Below are 12441 nucleotides of genomic sequence, written 5' to 3' on the forward strand. Positions count from 1 at the left end.
TGATTCCTCGCCTCTGATTTCCCGCCTCTCTTTCCGTGCCTCTTTCCCGGCCTCTCTTTCCCCACATCTCTTTTCCTGCCTCTGATTCCCCACCTCGGATTCCACGCCTCTGATTCCCCGCCTCAGATTCTCCACCTCTGATTCCCCGCCTCTCATTTCCCGCCTCTCTTTCCTTGCCTCTTTCCCTGCCTCTCTTTCTCCACATCTCTTTCCCCACCTCTGATTCCCCGCCTCGGATCCCCCACATCTGATACCCCGCCTCTCTTTCCCTGCGTCTATTTCCACGCCTCTTTCTCTGCCTCTCTTTCCCCACATCTCTTTTCCGCCCTCTGATTCCCCGCCTCTGATACCCCGCCTCTGATACCCCGCCTCTGATTCCCCGCCTCTGATTCCCCGCCTCTGAATCCCCTCCTCTGATTCCCCGACTCTGATTCCCCGCCTCTGATTCTCCTCCTCTGATTCTCCTCCTCTGATTCCCCGCTTCTGATTCCCCGCCTCTGATTCCACGACTCTGATTCCCCGACTCCGATTCCCCACCTTAGATACCCCGCCTCTGATTCCACGCCTCTGTTTCCCCGCCTCTGATTCCCCGCCTCTGATTCCTTGCCTCGGATTGCACACATCTGATACCCCGCCTCTCTTTCTCTGCCTCTGATTCCCCGCCTCTGATTCCCCGCCTCTGATTCCCCGCCTCTGATTCCCTGCTTCTCATTCCCCGCTTCTCATTCCCCGCCTCTGATTCTCCTCCTCTGATTCCCCGCCTCTGATTCCCCGACTCTGATTCCCTGCTTCAGTCCCTGGCTCTTTCCCCGCCTCTCCATTCCCACATCTCTATTCCCCCCTCTGAATCCCCGCCTCTGATTCCACGCCTCTGATTCCACGCCTCTGATTCCACGCCTCTGATTCCACGCCTCTGATTCCACGCCTCTGATTCCCCGCCTCTGATTCCCCGCCTCTGATTCCCCGCCTCTGATTCCCCGCCTCTGATTCCCCGCCTCTGATTCCCCGCCTCTGATTCCCCGCCTCTGATTCCCCGCCTCTGATACCCCGCCTCTCTTTCCCTGCGTCTATTTCCGCGCCTCTTTCCCTGCCTCTCTTTCCCCACATCTCTTTTCCACCCTCTGATTCCCCGCTTCTGATTCCCCGCCTCTGATTCCCCGCCTCTGATTCTCCGCCTCTGATTCCCCGCCTCTCTTTCCCTGCCACTATTTTTGTGCCTCCTTCTCTGCCTCTCTTTTCCCACATCTCTTTCCCCGCCTCTGATTCCCCTCCTCAGATTCCCCGCCTCTGATACCACGACTCTGATTCCCCGCCTGTGATTCCCCGCCTCTGATTCCCCGCCTCTGATTCCCCACCTCTGATTCCCCGCCCCTGATTCCCCGCCTCTCTTTCCCTGCCACTATTTTTGTGCCTCCTTCTCTGCCTCTCTTTTCCCACATCTCTTTCCCCGCCTCTGATTCCCCTCCTCAGATTCCCCGCCTCTGATACCACGACTCTGATTCCCCGCCTGTGATTCCCCGCCTCTGATTCCCCGCCTCTGATTCCCCACCTCTGATTCCCCGCCCCTGATTCCCCGCCTCTCTTTCCCTGCCACTATTTTTGTGCCTCCTTCTCTGCCTCTCTTTTCCCACATCTCTTTCCCCGCCTCTGATTCCCCTCCTCAGATTCCCCGCCTCTGATTGCCCGCCTCTGATTCCCCGCCTCTGATTCCCCGCCTCTGATTCCCCGCCTCTGATTCCCCGCCTCTCTTTCCCTGCCACTATTTTTGTGCCTCCTTCTCTGCCTCTCTTTTCCCACATCTCTTTCCCAGCCTATGATTCCCCGCCTCAGATCCCCCACATCTGATACCCTGCCTCTCTTTCCCTGCGTCTATTTCCGCGCCTCTTTCTCTGCCTCTCTTTCCCCACATCTCTTTTCCGCCCTCTGATTCTCCGCTTCTGATTCCCCACCTCCGTTTCTCCGACTCTGATTCCCTGCCTCTGTTTCCCTGCCTCTGATTACCTGCTTCAGCGTCTCTGGCTCTTTCCCGGCTTCTATTTCCCCACATCTCTTTTCCCCCCTCTGATTCACCCCCTTTGAATCTCAGCCTTTGATTCACCACCTCAGATTCCTTACCTCTAATTCCCCGCCTCTGATTCCCCGCCTATGATTCCCCGCCTCTGCTTCCCCGCCTCTGATTCCCCGCCTCTGATTCCCCGCCTCTGATTCCCCGCCTCTGATTCCCCGCCTCTGATTCCCCCCCTCTGAATCCCCGCCTCTGATTCCCCGCCTCTGATTCCCCACCTCTATTTCCTTGCCTCTTTCCCTGCCTCTCTTTCCCCACATCTCTTTCCCCGCCTCTGATTCCCCGCCTCGGATTCCCCACATCTGATACCCTGCCTCTCTTTCCCTGCGTCTATTTCCGCGCCTATTTCCCTGCTTCTCTTTCCCCACATCTCTTTTCCGCCCTCTGATTCCCCGCTTCTGATTCCCTGCCTCTGATTTCCCGCGTCTGATTCCCCGCCTCTGATTCCCAGCCTCTGATTCCCCGCCTCAGATTCCCTGCCTCTGATACCACGACTCTGATTCCTCGCCTGATTCCCCGCCTCTGATTTCCCACCTCTCTTTCCGTGCCTCTTTCCCCACCTCTCTTTCCTTGCCTCTTTCCCTGCCTCTCTTTCTCCACATCTCTTTCCCCACCTCTGATTCCCCGCCTCAGATCCCCCACATCTGATACTCCGCCTCTCTTTCCCTGCGTCTATTTCCACGTCTCTTTCTCTGCCTCTCCTTCCCCACATCTCTTTTCCGCCCTCTGATTCCCCGCTTCTGATTCCCCACCTCCGTTTCTCCGACTCTGATTCCCTGCCTCTGTTTCCCCACCTCCGATTCCCTGCTTCAGAGTCTCTGGCTCTTTCCCGGCTTCTCTTTTCCCACATCTCATTTCCCCCCTCTGATTCACCCCCTTTGAAACTCAGCCTTTGATTCACCACCTCAGATTCCCCACCTCTAATTCCCCGCCTCTGATTCCCCGCCTCTGTTTTCCTGCCTCTGATTCCCCGCCTCTGGTTCCCCGCCTCTGGTTCCCCGCCTCTGGTTCCCCGCCTCTGGTTCCCCGCCTCTGATTTCCCGCCTCTCTTTCCGTGCCTCTTTCCCGGCCTCTCTTTCCCCACACCTCTTTTCCTGCCTCTGATACCCCGCCTCGTATTCCCCGCATCTGATACCCCTCCTCTCTTTCACTGCGTCTATTTCCACGCTTCTTTCTCTGCCTCTCTTTCCCTACATCTCTTTTCCGCCCTCTGATTCACCCCCTTTTAATTTCAGCCTCTGATTCCCCGCCTCTGATTCCCCGCCTCTGATTCCCCGCCTCTGATTCCCCGCCTCTGATTCCCCGCCTCGGATTCCCCGCCTCGGATTCCCCGCCTCGGATTCCCCGCCTCGGATTCCCCACATCTGATACCCCGCCTCTCTTTCCCTGCGTCTATTTGCGCCCCTCTTTCCCTGCCTCTCTTTCCCCACATCTCTTTTCCGCCCTCTGATTCCCCGCCTCTGATTCTCCGCCTCTGATTCCCCGCCTCTGATTCCCCGCCCCTGATTCCCCGCCTCTCTTTCCCTGCCACTATTTTTGTGCCTCCTTCTCTGCCTCTCTTTTCCCACATCTCTTTCTCCGCCCTCTGATTCCCCGCTTCTGATTTCCCACCTCCGTTTCTCCGACTCTGATTCCCTGCCTCTGTTTCCCTGCCTCCGATTCCCTGCTTCAGAGTCTCTGGCTCTTTCCCGGCTTCTCTTTCCCCACATCTCATTTCCCCCCTCTGATTCACCCCCTTTGAAACTCAGCCTCTGATTCCCCGCCTCTGATTCCCCGCCTGTGATTCCCCGCCTCTGATTCCCCGCCTCTGATTCCCCGCCTCTGGTTCCCCGCCTCTGATTCCCCGCCTCTGATTTCCCGCCTCTGATTCCCCGCCTCTGATTCCCCGCCCCTGATTCCCCGCCTCTGATTCCCCGCCTCTGATTCCCCGCCTCTGATTCCCCGCCTCTGATTTCCCGCCTCTGATTTCCCGCCTCTCTTTCCGTGCCTCTCTTTCCCCACATCTCTTTTCCCGCCTCTGATTCCCCGCCTCTGATTCCCCGCCTCTGATTCCCCGCCCCTGATTCCCCGCCTCTGATTCCCCGCCTCTGATTCCCCGCCTCTGATTCCCCGCCTCTGATTCCCCGCCTCTGATTCCCCGCCTCTGATTCCCCGCCTCTGATTCCCCGCCTCTGATTCCCCACCTCTGATTTCCCGCCTCTCTTTCCGTGCCTCTCTTTCCCCACATCTCTTTTCCTGCCTCTGCTTCCCCGCCTCTGGTTCCCCGCCTATGATTCTCCGCCTCTGATTCCCCGCCTCTCTTTCCCTGCCACTATTTTCTTGCCTCATTCTCTGCCTCTCTTTTCCCACATCTCATTTCCGCCCACTGATTCCCCGCCTCTGATTCCTCGCCTCTGATTATCCACCTCTGATTCTCCGCCTCTGATTCCCTGCCTCTGATTCCCCGACTCTGATTCCCCGACTCTGATTCCCCGACTCTGATTCCCCGACTCTGATTCCCCGACTCCGATTCCCTGCTTCAGAGTCTCTGACTCTTTCCCCGCCTCCCTTTCGCCGCCTCTCTTTTCCCACATCTCTATTCCCCCCTCTGAGTCCACGCCTCTGATTCCCCGCCTCTGATTCCCCACCTCAAATTCCCCGCCTCTGATTCCCCGCCTCTGATTCCACGCCGCCTTTTCTCCGCCTCTGATACACCTCCTCTGAGTCCAAGCCTCTGATTCTCCGCCTCTGATTCCTCGCCTCTGATACCCCACTTCTGATTTCCCGCCTCTCTTTCCGTGCCTCTTTCCCGGCCTCTCTTTCCCCACATCTCTTTTCCACCCTCTGATTCCCCACCTCTGATTCCCCGCCTCTGATTCCCCACCTCAAATTCCCCGCCTCTGATTCCCCGCCTCTGATTCCACGCCGCCTTTTCTCCGCCTCTGATACACCTCCTCTGAGTCCAAGCCTCTGATTCTCCGCCTCTGATTCCTCGCCTCTGATACCCCACTTCTGATTTCCCGCCTCTCTTTCCGTGCCTCTTTCCCGGCCTCTCTTTCCCCACATCTCTTTTCCACCCTCTGATTCCCCGCCTCTGATTCCCCGCCTCTGATTCCCCGCCTCTGATTCCCCGCCTCTGATTCCCCGCCTCTGATTCCCCGCCTCTGATTCCCCGCCTCTGATTCCCCTCCTCTGATTCCTCGCCTCTGATTCCCCGCCTCTGATTCCCCGCCTCTGATTCCCCGACTCTGATTCCCTGACTCCGATTCCCTGCTTCAGTCCCTGGCTCTTTCCCCGCCTCTCCATTCCCACATCTCTCTTCCCCCCTCTGAATCCCCGCCTCTGATTCCCTGCCTCTGATTCCCCGCCTCGGATTCCCCGCCTCGGATTCCCCACGTCTGATACCCCGCCTCTCTTTCTCTGCGTCTATTTCCGCGCCTCTTTCCCTGCCTCTCTTTCCCCACATCTCTTTACCGCCCTCTGATTCCCCGCCTCTGATTCTCCGCCTCTGATTCCCCGCCTCTGATTCCCCTCCTCAGATTCCCCGCCTCTGATTCCCCGCCTCTGATTCCCCACCTCTGATTCCCCGCCCCTGATTCCCCGCCTCTTTTTTCCTGGCACTATTTTTGTGCCTCCTACTCTGCCTCTCTTTTCCCACATCTCTTTCCCCGCCTCTGATTCCCCGCCTCTGATTCCCCGCCTCTGATTCCCCGCCTCTGATTCCCCGCCTCTGATTCCCCACCCCTGATTCCCCGCCTCTCTTGCCCTGCCACTATTTTTGTGCCTCCTTCTCTGCCTCTCTTTTCCAACATCTCTTTCCCAGCCTATGATTCCCCGCCTCAGATTCCCTGCCTCTGATTCTCCGCCTCTGATTCCCTGCCTCTGATTCCCCACCTTGAATTCCCCACATCTGATACTCCGCCTCTCTTTCCCTGCGTCTATTTCCGCGCCTCTTTCCCTGCCTCTCTTTCCCCACATCTCTTTTCCACCCTCTGATTCCCCGCTTCTGATTCCCCGCCTCCGTTTCTCCGACTCTCTTTCCCTGCCTCCGATTCCCTGCTTCAGAGTCCCTGGCTCTTTCCATGCCTCTTTTCCCCACATTTCTTTTCCCCCTTCTGATTCTCCCCCTTTCAATTTCAGCCTCTGATTTCCCACCTCAGAATCCCCACCTCAAATTCCCCGCCTCTGATTCCCTGCCTCTGATTCCCCGCCTCTGCCTCCCCGCCTCTGCTTCCCCGCCTCTGCTTCCCCGCCTCTGCTTCCCCGCCTCTGCTTTCCCACCTCTGCTTCCCCGCCTCTGATTCCCCGCCTCTGATTCCCCGCCTCTGATTCCCCGCCTCTCTTTCCCTGCCACTATTTTCGTGCCTCCTTCTCTGCCTCTCTTTTCCCACATCTCTTTCCCCGCCTCTGATTCCCTGCCTCCGATTCCCCGCCTCAGATTCTCCACCTCTGATTCCCCGCCTCTCATTTCCCGCCTCTCTTTCCTTGCCTCTTTCCCTGCCTCTCTTTCTCCACATCTCTTTCCCCACCTCTGATTCCCCGCCTCGGATCCCCCACATCTGATACCCCGCCTCTCTTTCCCTGCGTCTATTTCCACGCCTCTTTCTCTGCCTCTCTTTCCCCACATCTCTTTTCCGCCCTCTGATTCCCCGCCTCTGATACCCCGCCTCTGATACCCCGCCTCTGATTCCCCGCCTCTGATTCCCCGCTTCTGATTCCCCGCCTCTGATTCCCCGCCTCTGATTCCCCGCCTCTGATTCCCCGCCTCTGAATCCCCTCCTCTGATTCCCCTACTCTGATTCCCCGCCTCTGATTCTCCTCCTCTGATTCTCCTCCTCTGATTCCCCGCCTCTGATTCCACGCCTCTGATTCCCCGCCTCTGATTCCCCGCCTCTGATTCCTTGCCTCGGATTGCACACATCTGATACCCCGCCTCTCTTTCTCTGCCTCTCTTTCCCCACATCTCTTTTCCGTCCTCTGATTCCCCGCTTCTGATTCCCCGCTTCTGATTCCCCGCCTCCATTTCTCCGACTCTGATTCCCTTCCTCTGTTTCCCTGCCACCGATTCCCTGCCTCCGATTCCCTGCTTCAGAGTCCCTGGCTCTTTCCCTGGCTCTTTCCCTGCCCTTCTTTCCCCACATCTCTTTTCCCCCCTCTGATTCACCCTCTTTTAATTTCAGCCTCTGATTCCCCGCCTCTGGTTCCCCGCCTGTGATTCCCCGCCTGTGATTCCCCGCCTCTCTTTCCCTGCCACTATTTTCGTGCCTCTTTCTCTGCCTCTCTTTTCCCACATCTCTATTCCCCCCTCTGATTCCCCGCCTCTGATTCCCCGCCTCTGATTCCCCGCCTCTGATTCCCCGCCTCTGATTCCCCGCCTCTGATTCCCCGCCTCTGATTCCCCGCCTATATTTCTCCGACTCTGATTCCCTTCCTCTGTTTCCCTGCCTCCGATTCCCTGCTTCAGAGTCCCTGGCTCTTTCCCTGGCTCTTTCCCTGCCCTTCTTTCCCCACATCTCTTTTCCCCCCTCTGATTCACCCCCTTTTAATTTCAGCCTCTGATTCCCCGCCTGTGGTTCCCCGCCTCTGATTCCCCGGTTCTCTTTCCCTGCCACTATTTTCGTGCCTCTTTCTCTGCCTCTCTTTCCCCACATCTCTTTTCCACCCTCTGATTCCCCGCTTCTGATTCCCCGCCTCCGTTTCTCCGACTCTGTTTCCCTGCCTCCGATTCCCTGCTTCAGAGTCCCTGGCTCTTTCCATGCCTCTCTTTCCCCACATTTCTTTTCCCCCTTCTGATTCTCCCCCTTTCAATCTCAGCCTCTGATTTCCCACCTCAGAATCCCCACCTCAAATTCCCCGCCTCTGATTCCCTGCCTCTGATTCCCCGCCTCTGCTTCCCCGCCTCTGCTTCCCCGCCTCTGCTTCCCCGCCTCTGCTTCCCTGCCTCTGATTCCCCGCCTCTGATTCCCCGCCTCTGATTCCCCGCCTCTGATTCCCTGCCTCTCTTTCCCTGCCACTATTTTCGTGCCTCCTTCTCTGCCTCTCTTTTCCCACATCTCTTTTCCGCCCTCTGATTCCCCACCTCTGATTCCACGCCGCCTTTTCTCCGCCTCTGATACACCTCCTCTGAGTCCAAGCCACTGATTCCCCGCCTCTGATTCCCCGCCTCTGATTCCCCGCCTCTGATTTCCCGCCTCTCTTTCCGTGCCTCTTTCCCGGACTCTCTTTCCCCACATCTCTTTTCCTGCCTCTGATTCCCCGCCTCGGATTCCCCGCATCTGATACCCCTCCTCTCTTTCACTGCGTCTATTTCCACGCCTCTTTCTCTGCCTCTCTTTCCCCACATCTCTTTTCTGCCCTCTGATTCCCCACCTCTGATTCCACGCCTCCGTTCCTCTGCCTCTGATACCCCGCCTCTGATTCCCCGCCTCTGATTCCCCGCCTCTGATTCCCCGCCTCTGATTCCCCGCCTCTGATTCCCCGCCTCTGATTCCCCGCCTCTGATTCCCCGCCTCTGATTCCCCACCTCTGATTCCCCGACTCTGATTCCCCGCCCCTGATTCCCCGCCTCTCTTTCCCTGCCACTATTTTTGTGCCTCCTTCTCTGCGTCTCTTTTCCCACATGTCTTTCCCAGCCTCTGATTCCCCGCCTCAGATTCCCCGCCTCTGAAACCACGACTCTGATTCCCCGCCTCTGATTCCTCGCCTCTGATTTCCCGCCTCTCTTTCCGTGCCTCTTTCCCGGCCTCTCTTTCCCCACATCTCTTTTCCTGCCTCTGATTCCCCACCTCGGATTCCACGCCTCTGATTCCCCGCCTCAGATTCTCCACCTCTGATTCCCCGCCTCTCATTTCCCGCCTCTCTTTCCTTGCCTCTTTCCCTGCCTCTCTTTCTCCACATCTCTTTCCCCACCTCTGATTCCCCGCCTCGGATCCCCCACATCTGATACCCCGCCTCTCTTTCCCTGCGTCTATTTCCACGCCTCTTTCTCTGCCTCTCTTTCCCCACATCTCTTTTCCGCCCTCTGATTCCCCGCCTCTGATACCCCGCCTCTGATACCCCGCCTCTGATTCCCCGCCTCTGATTCCCCGCCTCTGAATCCCCTCCTCTGATTCCCCGACTCTGATTCCCCGCCTCTGATTCTCCTCCTCTGATTCTCCTCCTCTGATTCCCCGCTTCTGATTCCCCGCCTCTGATTCCACGACTCTGATTCCCCGACTCCGATTCCCCACCTTAGATACCCCGCCTCTGATTCCACGCCTCTGTTTCCCCGCCTCTGATTCCCCGCCTCTGATTCCTTGCCTCGGATTGCACACATCTGATACCCCGCCTCTCTTTCTCTGCCTCTGATTCCCCGCCTCTGATTCCCCGCCTCTGATTCCCCGCCTCTGATTCCCTGCTTCTCATTCCCCGCTTCTCATTCCCCGCCTCTGATTCTCCTCCTCTGATTCCCCGCCTCTGATTCCCCGACTCTGATTCCCTGCTTCAGTCCCTGGCTCTTTCCCCGCCTCTCCATTCCCACATCTCTATTCCCCCCTCTGAATCCCCGCCTCTGATTCCACGCCTCTGATTCCACGCCTCTGATTCCACGCCTCTGATTCCACGCCTCTGATTCCACGCCTCTGATTCCCCGCCTCTGATTCCCCGCCTCTGATTCCCCGCCTCTGATTCCCCGCCTCTGATTCCCCGCCTCTGATTCCCCGCCTCTGATTCCCCGCCTCTGATTCCCCGCCTCTGATACCCCGCCTCTCTTTCCCTGCGTCTATTTCCGCGCCTCTTTCCCTGCCTCTCTTTCCCCACATCTCTTTTCCACCCTCTGATTCCCCGCTTCTGATTCCCCGCCTCTGATTCCCCGCCTCTGATTCTCCGCCTCTGATTCCCCGCCTCTCTTTCCCTGCCACTATTTTTGTGCCTCCTTCTCTGCCTCTCTTTTCCCACATCTCTTTCCCCGCCTCTGATTCCCCTCCTCAGATTCCCCGCCTCTGATACCACGACTCTGATTCCCCGCCTGTGATTCCCCGCCTCTGATTCCCCGCCTCTGATTCCCCACCTCTGATTCCCCGCCCCTGATTCCCCGCCTCTCTTTCCCTGCCACTATTTTTGTGCCTCCTTCTCTGCCTCTCTTTTCCCACATCTCTTTCCCCGCCTCTGATTCCCCTCCTCAGATTCCCCGCCTCTGATACCACGACTCTGATTCCCCGCCTGTGATTCCCCGCCTCTGATTCCCCGCCTCTGATTCCCCACCTCTGATTCCCCGCCCCTGATTCCCCGCCTCTCTTTCCCTGCCACTATTTTTGTGCCTCCTTCTCTGCCTCTCTTTTCCCACATCTCTTTCCCCGCCTCTGATTCCCCTCCTCAGATTCCCCGCCTCTGATTGCCCGCCTCTGATTCCCCGCCTCTGATTCCCCGCCTCTGATTCCCCGCCTCTGATTCCCCGCCTCTCTTTCCCTGCCACTATTTTTGTGCCTCCTTCTCTGCCTCTCTTTTCCCACATCTCTTTCCCAGCCTATGATTCCCCGCCTCAGATCCCCCACATCTGATACCCTGCCTCTCTTTCCCTGCGTCTATTTCCGCGCCTCTTTCTCTGCCTCTCTTTCCCCACATCTCTTTTCCGCCCTCTGATTCTCCGCTTCTGATTCCCCACCTCCGTTTCTCCGACTCTGATTCCCTGCCTCTGTTTCCCTGCCTCTGATTACCTGCTTCAGCGTCTCTGGCTCTTTCCCGGCTTCTATTTCCCCACATCTCTTTTCCCCCCTCTGATTCACCCCCTTTGAATCTCAGCCTTTGATTCACCACCTCAGATTCCTTACCTCTAATTCCCCGCCTCTGATTCCCCGCCTATGATTCCCCGCCTCTGCTTCCCCGCCTCTGATTCCCCGCCTCTGATTCCCCGCCTCTGATTCCCCGCCTCTGATTCCCCGCCTCTGATTCCCCCCCTCTGAATCCCCGCCTCTGATTCCCCGCCTCTGATTCCCCACCTCTATTTCCTTGCCTCTTTCCCTGCCTCTCTTTCCCCACATCTCTTTCCCCGCCTCTGATTCCCCGCCTCGGATTCCCCACATCTGATACCCTGCCTCTCTTTCCCTGCGTCTATTTCCGCGCCTATTTCCCTGCTTCTCTTTCCCCACATCTCTTTTCCGCCCTCTGATTCCCCGCTTCTGATTCCCTGCCTCTGATTTCCCGCGTCTGATTCCCCGCCTCTGATTCCCAGCCTCTGATTCCCCGCCTCAGATTCCCTGCCTCTGATACCACGACTCTGATTCCTCGCCTGATTCCCCGCCTCTGATTTCCCACCTCTCTTTCCGTGCCTCTTTCCCCACCTCTCTTTCCTTGCCTCTTTCCCTGCCTCTCTTTCTCCACATCTCTTTCCCCACCTCTGATTCCCCGCCTCAGATCCCCCACATCTGATACTCCGCCTCTCTTTCCCTGCGTCTATTTCCACGTCTCTTTCTCTGCCTCTCCTTCCCCACATCTCTTTTCCGCCCTCTGATTCCCCGCTTCTGATTCCCCACCTCCGTTTCTCCGACTCTGATTCCCTGCCTCTGTTTCCCCACCTCCGATTCCCTGCTTCAGAGTCTCTGGCTCTTTCCCGGCTTCTCTTTTCCCACATCTCATTTCCCCCCTCTGATTCACCCCCTTTGAAACTCAGCCTTTGATTCACCACCTCAGATTCCCCACCTCTAATTCCCCGCCTCTGATTCCCCGCCTCTGTTTTCCTGCCTCTGATTCCCCGCCTCTGGTTCCCCGCCTCTGGTTCCCCGCCTCTGGTTCCCCGCCTCTGGTTCCCCGCCTCTGATTTCCCGCCTCTCTTTCCGTGCCTCTTTCCCGGCCTCTCTTTCCCCACACCTCTTTTCCTGCCTCTGATACCCCGCCTCGTATTCCCCGCATCTGATACCCCTCCTCTCTTTCACTGCGTCTATTTCCACGCTTCTTTCTCTGCCTCTCTTTCCCTACATCTCTTTTCCGCCCTCTGATTCACCCCCTTTTAATTTCAGCCTCTGATTCCCCGCCTCTGATTCCCCGCCTCTGATTCCCCGCCTCTGATTCCCCGCCTCTGATTCCCCGCCTCTGATTCCCCGCCTCGGATTCCCCGCCTCGGATTCCCCGCCTCGGATTCCCCGCCTCGGATTCCCCACATCTGATACCCCGCCTCTCTTTCCCTGCGTCTATTTGCGCCCCTCTTTCCCTGCCTCTCTTTCCCCACATCTCTTTTCCGCCCTCTGATTCCCCGCCTCTGATTCTCCGCCTCTGATTCCCCGCCTCTGATTCCCCGCCCCTGATTCCCCGCCTCTCTTTCCCTGCCACTATTTTTGTGCCTCCTTCTCTGCCTCTCTTTTCCCACATCTCTTTCTCCGCCCTCTGATTCCCCGCTTCTGATTTCCCACCTCCGTTTCTCCGAC

The sequence above is a fragment of the Narcine bancroftii genome, unplaced genomic scaffold (assembly GCF_036971445.1).
Source record: "Narcine bancroftii isolate sNarBan1 unplaced genomic scaffold, sNarBan1.hap1 Scaffold_115, whole genome shotgun sequence".
In the NCBI taxonomy this organism is placed as follows: Eukaryota; Metazoa; Chordata; class Chondrichthyes; order Torpediniformes; family Narcinidae; genus Narcine; species Narcine bancroftii.